Source organism: Schistocerca cancellata, chromosome 3, assembly GCF_023864275.1.
Source record: "Schistocerca cancellata isolate TAMUIC-IGC-003103 chromosome 3, iqSchCanc2.1, whole genome shotgun sequence".
In the NCBI taxonomy this organism is placed as follows: domain Eukaryota; kingdom Metazoa; phylum Arthropoda; class Insecta; order Orthoptera; family Acrididae; genus Schistocerca; species Schistocerca cancellata.
The window spans coordinates 507,105,799-507,117,057 of NC_064628.1; positions in this window are offsets into that span (position 1 = coordinate 507,105,799).

An 11,259-nucleotide genomic window follows, 5' to 3' on the forward strand; every position below is an offset into this window, starting at 1 on the left:
GCGTTGAAGTAGACAAGAAAAATAGGGCAATGGGTCACAATAATTTTAGTTTCAGAAGGGGGTGCAATGGAAAATGTTTAAGAAACCCTGTGCTGGCTGCATGAGGTAGCCGCGCAGTCTGAGGCACCTTGTCACAGTTTGCGCAGCTCCCCCTGTCGTAGGTTCAAATCCTCCTTGGGCATGGGTGTGTGTGTAGTTAGTTTAAGTTAAATTAAGTATTGTGTAAGCCTAGGAGCCAGTGACGTCAGCAATTTGGTCCTGTAGGAACTTGCCAAATAATAAATAAAACAAACCTGTGCTGTGATGTCTGTGGTGATGGTTGTCTTCAATGTCTTCTCAACCATCTTCGAAACATTTATACCACTTGTAAACTCTTCTCGTATTCAGATTCACCAAAAGCTGCAGACAGTACTTCGAATGCAGTGCTGCACTTTGCTCCATTTTTCAAGCAAAATTTATTGCAGATTCTTTGATCCATCTTTTTTTAAAGTGAAAATTTTCTGAGCACTCGAAAATGCTGTAACCTTTCCAACTGTCAACAGTAAACTAAATATTCAAAATGTAGAAAGCAAGTGCAGTTAAAAAATTCCCATTGTTTTTTGATCACAACTTGTGCAGCTCATAATCAGATTTTTGGCTCTGTAGGTTTGTTTAGCACATGGACTGTCACAAGGTCTCCTCCCATCACAGCAGGGCCTTATGTCCTGCCCTGGCCACACCTGGTCTGGCGTAGCAGTGAAACATCCATTGCTATGCATGCAGCCATTGTGTTAAAACTACAGTGGAGATGCCAGCAAACTGTTATAGGTACCAGCATAATGTACTTAATTTAAGAGCTAAGTAAGTTTCAAATTATAACAAAACTTATGCACAGCTGAACTGCCTCCTAAACGGTAAGTGCTGCTAATTTGTTCATAACTAAATGTTCTGGATCAAACACTTGGCTCCATTGAGAGTTCATAGAAACTGTCAGAGCTATACTAAGACTTTCAGGTGGCCATTGGCAGAGGTAGCATTCCAGGGTTGAGAGGCCATGTGCGTGGGGGATGTTTATGTAGAGCAATATGAAATTGCTTGTGACGAGGAGGGTTTCAGGTGGGAGAGGGTTTGGAATTGATTTGAGACATCCCCAGAAGTGGTTGGTGTTTTTTTATGTAGGATGTTAGTTTCTGTGTTTTGGAGTACTTTTGGAAATAACTGGAGGATGGTTGGAGAGGAAGAACTTCTATGGAAGCACCTAAGTTTTCTTATGAGGGGCCTAAGCTTTTAAAAATCGTCTACAGCTCACTGTGGATGGAAAGAATGGGGTCATTAGGCATAGTTTGACCTGGTATTCTGACAGTTTCTCCTCCATGTTTGTATGCTCCCCAAACTCCTCATAACAGGTAGGGCGATCTTCTGGTGTCTTGAGTGACCTGCCCTTTCATTTTAGCTGTCCTGAACCTATTCCTACCCTCTGAGGAAGGAACTAATAACAAGGCAAAGTTGGTTTAATGGATTTTAGGTGTATCGGCAAAAAATTTTATTTCCTGGTGGTAGGTACTGACTAGCAACTCTGTCACATAAATCTATAGTTTTCTCAAATGACCTTTCCTTTTTAATACTGTCAACAACTCAGTAATGATGCAGTAAGCTAGACATTTAGAACTCTGGTGAAACAGAATTTTTTCTCTGTGATCTAGATCTATCTATAGATTGCATAGTGGGCATTTATTTTACAGGATATTCAATATCTTCAAATGTTCAGACTCCTATTGAGACAAATGCTATAAGTTAAAAGAGTTGTCTTCTCCTCCTTGATGGTTATGTTACAGGAATATTTCCATCTCTCCATGCAGGGACCATTTTCAGGCCAAAAATGGATTTCACACTTCATGAAACTGTGTTTTCCATTTGAACAAATGTCTGGCATAAATTTATGTTGCTTTTAATCCACAATCAATGACATTCATTGTTTTATCATCTGTTGATGTCATATTTCTTGATTGCCATTATTATGATTGTGGCTTTTTCTCTTTCCTGTATCCTGTTCTCACTAGTATGTGTCCAGAACTATAATCAGTACCTACACTGGAGCTACTCTGTATGTACAATTCTACATTACATTGGCCACTATTTTATGGCCGGTCTAAAAGTTTTATCTTCTGTTTAAGTGTAAAAGCTTGTTAGACACAACATTAATAGACCATAAACAACATTGAGCTAATCAAAGAACACTGGCAATTTTCTACTTAATGACAGTTAAGAATAAAGAACATAGGGAGATGTAGATCGACATGTGACTTGCATCACTCTTCAAGCTAATTTACTCATATAACTGTCCTCCAGCTCTCCACTGATAAGATCATTTTGTGATAAAGTTTAATGAAACTTGGTGTCAGTTTGAACATTATTACTTCTTTTCTCATCTGATCCATTAATCAGGGTGCCAGATTTTTTGTGTGTTGTCTGTGCACATGGAAGTTACTATTTTTAATACGTTTGTTGTAGTGGCCATTTTCGCAACAGCTGTATATAAATTGCAGTTTTTTCAAAGAAAGAACTGCAATTACTATTTTTGTCAAGAAATATCTCATGACTTGTACTATTGGACCACACTGAAGTGGCACAGAGCTTAAGAATTCACTTGCATTTGAGACAATTAGAGTGCAAATCCTCATTCAAATTTGGGTTTTTCTTGGTTTCCATAAGGTGGTTGAAAGGAATGCTGGAATGATGCCATTGAAAAGAATAATTCTTTTTTCCATCTTTGTGCTATATGAGCTGTTGTTAATTTCCAGTATTGATAAGATACTGAACGCTGATGTTACTTCATAATTCCCCAATTTAATCAAGGCATTGTGTGTCTGTAAGCCAGATCTGTCATTGGAAATATACACTCCTGGAAATTGAAATAAGAACACCGTGAATTCATTGTCCCAGGAAGGGGAAACTTTATTGACACATTCCTGGGGTCAGATACATCACATGATCACACTGACAGAACCACAGGCACATAGACACAGGCAACAGAGCATGCACAATGTCGGCACTAGTACAGTGTATATCCACCTTTCGCAGCAATGCAGGCTGCTATTCTCCCATGGAGACGATCGTAGAGATGCTGGATGTAGTCCTGTGGAACGGCTTGCCATGCCATTTCCACCTGGCGCCTCAGTTGGACCATCGTTCGTGCTGGACGTGCAGACCGCGTGAGACGACGCTTCATCCAGTCCCAAACATGCTCAATGGGGGACAGATCCGGATATCTTGCTGGCCAGGGTAGTTGACTTACACCTTCTAGAGCACGTTGGGTGGCACGGGATACATGCGGACGTGCATTGTCCTGTTGGAACAGCAAGTTCCCTTGCCGGTCTAGGAATGGTAGAACGATGGGTTCGATGACGGTTTGGATGTACCGTGCACTATTCAGTGTCCCCTCGACGATCACCAGTGGTGTACGGCCAGTGTAGGAGATCGCTCCCCACACCATGATGCCGGGTGTTGGCCCTGTGTGCCTCGGTCGTATGCAGTCCTGATTGTGGCGCTCACATGCACGGCGCCAAACACGCATACGACCATCATTGGCACCAAGGCAGAAGCGACTCTCATCGCTGAAGACGACACGTCTCCATTCGTCCCTCCATTCACGCCTGTCGCGACACCACTGGAGGCGAGCTGCACGATGTTGGGGCGTGAGCGGAAGACGGTCTAACGGTGTGCGGGACCGTAGCCCAGCTTCATGGGGACGGTTGCGAATGGTCCTCGCCGATACCCCAGGAGCAACAGTGTCCCTAATTTGCTGGGAAGTGGCGGTGCGGTCCCCTACGGCACTGCGTAGGATCCTACGGTCTTGGCGTGCATCCGTGCGTCGCTGCGGTCCGGTCCCAGGTCGACGGGCACGTGCACCTTCCGCCGACCACTGGCGAAAACATCGATGTACTGTGGAGACCTCACGCCCCACGTGTTGAGCAATTCGGCGGTACGTCCACCCGGCCTCCCGCATGCCCACTATACGCCCTCACTCAAAGTCCGTCAACTGCACATACGGTTCACGTCCACGCTGTCGCGGCATGCTACCAGTGTTAAAGACTGCGATGGAGCTCCGTATGCCATGGCAAACTGGCTGACACTGACGGCGGCGGTGCACAAATGCTGCGCAGCTAGCGCCATTCGATGGCCAACACCGCGGTTCCTGGTGTGTCCGCTGTGCCGTGCGTGTGATCATTGCTTGTACAGCCCTCTCGCAGTGTCCGGAGCAAGTATGGTGGGTCTGACACACCGGTGTCAATGTGTTCTTTTTTCCATTTCCAGGAGTGTATTTCCATTGAGCAAAATCAACCATTGGAAAAACTAGGATGTAATAACAATAACTCTGTTATATTCTAGATGGATATGACAACTGACAGCCTGTCTGTCTGCCTGAATGGCCACTGCTGACCTGTAGCCAAAAGGTGGACCACCCATTTCCTGAACATGCCACCCAACACATGTACTTGACTTTAATGACTGTTTCATAATCTGTACTATATGGATGCTTCCCACCAAAACCAGATTTTATGAACTGCACAGGTGGAAACTCTCCGTGCAACATACCTTTTGTTCCCATAGCTCTGACTTTCCCTAGTCCCTGTCCTCCTCCTGCCTATCCCCTTTCCTGCTTCCATTCCAGTACTACAGAGTCCTTCCCTCTGACCAACACATGTATATAGTCCTTTCTCAATCTCTATCCCCCCCCCCCCCCCTCCCCTCTCCGCTGCATAGAGGCCCCACTGCTGCATCCACACCTAGCAGCCCTGTCTTGCCCCCACCATGTTATCGTACACTCCCTCAAGCAAAACTAGCATGTTTCCCCATACCTGTCTCGCTATCAGTCCCTCTCTCTGACCCCCGCCTCTTCCTTACCCACACCACTCACCAGAGCTAGACTGCTGCTCGTGTTCGTCAGGTGCTAGTGCCCAGACCCAGTGCACATGTGTGTGCGAGTAGCATTCTTAACTGTGCACCATATCTTCACTGTGTTGTTAGAAGTTCAGTTTGATTCAGTCTGTTCTTGATGTGTTATTGATTAAAATATTGGCATAAATATCAGTTTTCTACACAGAATCCTCTCGATGGATATATCTCAACAAAGAAACTGCTACACGGGTTGGTTCTGGCACCCTTCTTTTTGCAACTTGCTATTTATGTGCCAGATGATGATCTGATAACTTTATAGTACCTAAAATTATTCAGGATGCTGGCTTGTAGGTATTCTTAGATTCTGTATTCTCCAAATCCTCAGGCCAGCAAATATTAACAAAAGCCCCAATGTCATTACTTGACCTTGGAGTTTAAATCCTGAAATGGTATTAAAAGTAAGCAAAAAAGAGAGTATCAGTTTGAAGTGAAAAACCTTTTCATAAGTCACCATATGTCGTATGGAATAAAATCAGTGATAAATTGAATAATCCTTTAATGGTTCATACAACAATCACTGGTTTATATTCTCTGTAGCATGCCCTGGTTGTGATACAGACATCTCCAGATCATTGTTGAGGCAAAGAACCGTAGTAACACAGAGGCACTAGCATTGTAAGAAACGACATGCACCTCTGTGCTGAAACCGTTCTTTCACCACAACAAAGATCTAAATATGGCTGTAGATGACAACCAAACAAGCTATAGTGAAAGGAAACAAGTGTCATCACATAATTTTTCTGAAATCTACAATTTCACTAAAGCACTGAGAAACCCCAGGAGTCACATTATAGAGCACAGTGATCTACTTTCATCACTCGTCTAGGAAACTTTTGAAAAATACATTCAACATCTGAGTTTTTTACCATATCCCTAATCACTCAAGCTTCCAGCTGAGTACCACTGATGAAATTTCACATTTTGATCAGTGTTGTACCCAGCGTTATCTTGCAAAAACTTACTGTTCAATTGGCATTATATATTAGCATTTTTGGTTTACCAGACAGATTGGTTTACTGATGAAACAAATGCTTGCACAGCCTTGGCTACCTGGTGGGGAAAGTAATATCTATCAGTGCCTCATAAGCATACACAAAAAATTTTCCAAGAGGAGGAGTGGGGGGGGGGGGGGGGGCAAAATTCTGAAATAGCTATTTTTAATATACAGGGTGGTCCATTGATCATGACCAGGCCAAATATCTCACAAAATAAGCGTCAAACGAAAAAACTACAAAGAATGAAACTTGTCTAGCTTGAAGGAGGAAACCAGATGGCGCTACGGTTTGCCCGCTAGGTGGTGCTGCCATAGGTCAAGCGGATATCAACTGCGTTTCTTTAAATAGGAACCCCCATTTTTTATTACATATTTGTGTAATACTTAAAGAAATATGAATGTTTTAGTTGGACCACTTGTTTCGCTTTGTGATAGATGGCGCTGTAATAGTTACAAACATATGACTCAAAATTTTAGACGAACAGTTGGTAATAGGTAGGTTTCTAAATTAAAATACAGAACATAAGTACGTTTGAACTTTTTATTTCAGTTGTTCCAATGAGATCCATGTACCTTTGTGAACTTATCATTTCTGATAACGCGTGCTGTTACAGCGTGATTACCTGTAAATACCACATTAATGCAATAAATGCTCAAAATGATGTCTGTCAACCTCAATGCATTTGGCAATACGTGTAACAATATTCCTCTCAACAGCGAGTAGTTTGCCTTCCGTAATGTTCGCATATCCATTGACAATGTGCTGACGCATGTTGTCAGGCGTTGTCGGTGGATCACGATAGCAAATATCCTTCAACTTTCCCCACAGAAAGAAATCCGGGGACATCAGATCCGGTGAACGTGCGGACAATGGTATGGTGCTTCAATGACCAATCCACCTGTGAAATATGCTATTCAATACCGCTTCAACCGCACGCAAGCTATGTGCCGGACATCCATCAAGTTGGAAGTAAATCGCCATTCTGTCATGCAGTGAAACATCTTGTAGTAACATCGGTAGAACATTACATAGGAAATCAGCATACATTTAGATTATCATCGATAAAATGGGGGCCAATTATCTTTCCTCCCATAATGCCATACCATACATTAACCCGCCAAGGTCGCTGATGCTCCACTTGTCGCAGCCATCGTGGATTTTCCGTTCACCAATAGTACGTATTATACTGGTTTACATTACTGCTGTTGATGAATGATGCTTCGTGGCTAAATAGAACGCGTGCAAAAAATCAGTCATCATCCCTTAATTTCTCATGTGTCCAGAGCTGTACATGACGTTCAAAGTCATCGCCATGCAATTCCTGGTGCATAGAAATATGGTACGGGTGCAATCGATGTTGATGTAGCATTCTCAACACCGACATTTTTGAGATTCCCGATTCTCGTGCAATTTGTGTGCTAGTGATGTTCGAATTAGCCGCGACAGCAGCTAAAACACATACTTGGGCATCATCATTTGTTGCAGGTCGTGGTTGATGTTCCACAGGTGGCTGAACAATTCCTGTTTCCTTAAAATAACTTAACTATCCAGCAAACGGTCCGGACACTTGGATGATCTCATCCAGGATACCGAGCAGCATACATAGCACATGCCCATTGGGCATTTTGATCACAATAGCCATACATCAACATGATATCAACCTTTTCCGCAATTGGTAAATGGTCCATTTTAACACGGGCAATGTATCACGAAGCAAATACCGTCCACACTGGCAGAATGTTACGTGATACCACGTACTTATACGTTTGTGACTAGTACAGCGCCATCTATCACAAAGTGAAAAAAGTGGTCCAACTAAAACATTCATTTTTCTTTACATACTACACGCAAGTGTAATAAAAAATGGAGGTTCCTATTTAAAACACGCAGTTGATATCTGTTTGACCTATGGCAGCGCCATCTAGCGGCCCAGCCATAGCGCCATCTGGTTTCCCCTTTCAAGCTAGACGAGTTTTGTTCTTTGTAGTTTTTTTGTATGATGCTTATTTTGTGAGATATTTGGCCCAGTCACTATCAATGGACCATCCTGTATAACTGATTAGGTGAGCTATAAAACATGCTGTGCCCCAGGAACTAAATTTTACAAGAATTACACACAAAACTTATTATATTTCAAATGATTGATAATTACATAATTAGCATTCTTAAGATAGATAAAGTTGATATGTTAATGTAACCATATTCAACTGAATATGCAAAGTACATCTTTTATGTCAACTGAATATGGATGCCAGTATTTTGATCTGACAATCAAAAATTCCATCCTTATATAATTAAATCCAGTTTACCTGACAAGTTATGAAGTACAGCTTGAAAATGTTTACAAAAAATTTAGTTATAGGTCCACAGTGTGCAAAATAAAAATAAAAAATCTGAAATAGAGAAAACCCTTTAAATATCAATTAAAAAAACCTTTGAAACAAGACCTTTTGGATTTTATGTCATCTGTAACATTTTCTTAGCTTACAAAACACATTTGATCGTGTTAATGGTTTTATTTCATGCTACTTTTAACAGCCTAGAACAGAACCAAGACACTTCTTGTTCTTAGTCTGTTGCATTATTGTGCAGCCAGGCTAACTGGACAGCAGAATTCGTTACTCCACGACTGCATTAGGAGCTGTATTACAGCCTGCAGAAAGTTTGAATTTCTGGAGAGGACATCTTTTCATCTTAAAAATTAGACTATTACTACATAAAATGGGATTATTTCTATTTTGACAGAAGCATTTAGTGTCACAGATTAAGCACAGAATGTTGTGTTCTTCGGAGTCCACTGCAGTAGCTCTGCCATGTTAAAATGAGTGTAGAACTTGCAAGCCTTCACTAGTCACCTTTCTCCATAGACAAAACGTAACCTATTGTTGAGATCGCAACATTTTTCAAAAAGTTGATGACAGATATATGCTGTACTGCTATGCTTATGTATTTCTTGAATCCATACCACAGAATACTGAATCAAACCCTTTCTTCTATTTGAAAAGAGCTGTAAAAAGAAGGGAGAGAAGAAACCTTTGTGACACCATTTCAGTAATGTTATGTAAAGGTTCGCATCCACCTTGACTGCAGAATAGCACTGAAACAGTTGCCATGCCAAGCTATCAGGATGATTTCTCATGAATGGTGTGAATAATAATAATAATAATAATAATAATAATAATTCTCAAGATAGGATATCTTTAAGGTCACAGTACATGCCGTCACAACAGGCAATAATGGCACAGTTTAGATGTACAGCATACAATCATTGCTAAAAAATTGTAGAGAATTCTGGAGTGAATAAAAATCCTATTCTCAGACTCCAGAAGGGGGCAAGTGCCTTCTCCTCTCCCCCCGCCCCCCCCTGCCCCCGTCCACCATGACCACCACTCTCTGTGGACACTTATGCTGTACCTTAGTAATCTGATATGCCTGGTGTCCTGAATAAGCCTTTTTGTGGGCAGGGCTTGCCACCTTGTTTTTTGAAGTAACTTATTGCATCATAAATGTACAAAGCCACTGGATGAAAAGATAGTCACCACTATAAGATATGCTAACACATGGGCCACCATTTAACCTTGATAATGGCCTCTTACCTCATTTGTTGAGGTGTGCCATAAGCAGCTGAAACCACTCATTGACAATTAGATCTCATTGAGTTAGCAAAGTTGGGGATGTTGATTGCTACATTTCACCCATTGCTCCAAATAGTCACAGACATTTTTTTCTCAGATTGAGTTTGGGTGATACAATAGGACACCTGAGTGTTTGTCAAACCAAGAACATATGTGTGCAGCCATGTAAACTTGGTTGTCATCAGCCTGGAAGACAGAAGCATCCACAGTGAACCTATCATGAAGATGTAGAAAAAAGAGCAGCAGTTGCTGACTGAGACTGTTGAAATAAATGTCCTGGTTCATGTTTGTGATAAACCTAATGAGTGCACTGAACTCATGGTACAAAAAGCATCACAATGCTATCACCAGGGTAAACTACACTCCTGGAAATGGAAAAAAGAACACATTGACACCGGTGTGTCAGACCCACCATACTTGCTCCGGACACTGCTAGAGGGCTGTACAAGCAATGATCACACGCACGGCACAGCGGACACACCAGGAACCACGGTGTTGGCCGTCGAATGGCGCTAGCTGCGCAGCATTTGTGCACCGCCGCCGTCAGTGTCAGCCAGTTTACCGTGGCATACGGAGCTCCATTGCAGTCTTTAACACTGGTAGCATGCCGTGACAGCGTGGACGTGAACCGTATGTGCAGTTGACGGACTTTGAGTGAGGGCGTATAGTGGGCATGCGGGAGGCCGGGTGGACGTACCGCCGAATTGCTCAACACGTGGGGTGTGAGGTCTCCACAGTACATCGATGTTTTCGCCAGTGGTCGGCGGAAGGTGCACGTGCCCGTCGACCTGGGACCGGACCGCAGCGACGCACGGATGCACGCCAAGACCGTAGGATCCTACGCAGTGCCGTAGGGGACCGCACCGCCACTTCCCAGCAAATTAGGGACACTGTTGCTCCTGGGGTATCGGCGAGGACCATTCGCAACCGTCTCCATGAAGCTGGGCTACGGTCCCACACACCGTTAGGCCGTCTTCCGCTCACGCCCCAACATCGTGCAGCCCGCCTCCAGTGGTGTCGCGACAGGCGTGAATGGAGGGACGAATGGAGATGTGTCATCTTCAGCGATGAGAGTCGCTTCTGCCTTGGTGCCAATGATGGTCGTATGTGTGTTTGGCGCCGTGCAGGTGAGCGCCACAATCAGGACTGCATACGACCGAGGCACACAGGGCCAACACCCGGCATCATGGTGTGGGGAGCGATCTCCTACACTGGCCGTACACCACTGGTGATCGTCGAGGGGACACTGAATAATGCACGGTACATCCAAACCGTCATCGAACCCATCGTTCTACCATTCCTAGACCGGCAAGGGAACTTGCTGTTCCAACAGGACAATGCACGTCCGCATGTATCCCGTGCCACCCAACGTGCTCTAGAAGGTGTAAGTCAACTACCCTGGCCAGCAAGATCTCCGGATCTGTCCCCCATTGAGCATGTTTGGGACTGGATGAAGCGTCGTCTCACGCGGTCTGCACGTCCAGCACGAACGCTGGTCCAACTGAGGCGCCAGGTGGAAATGGCATGGCAAGCCGTTCCACAGGACTACATCCAGCATCTCTACGATCGTCTCCATGGGAGAATAGCAGCCTGCATTGCTGCGAAAGGTGGATATACACTGTACTAGTGCCGACATTGTGCATGCTCTGTTGCCTGTGTCTATGTGCCTGTGGTTCTGTCAGTGTGATCAT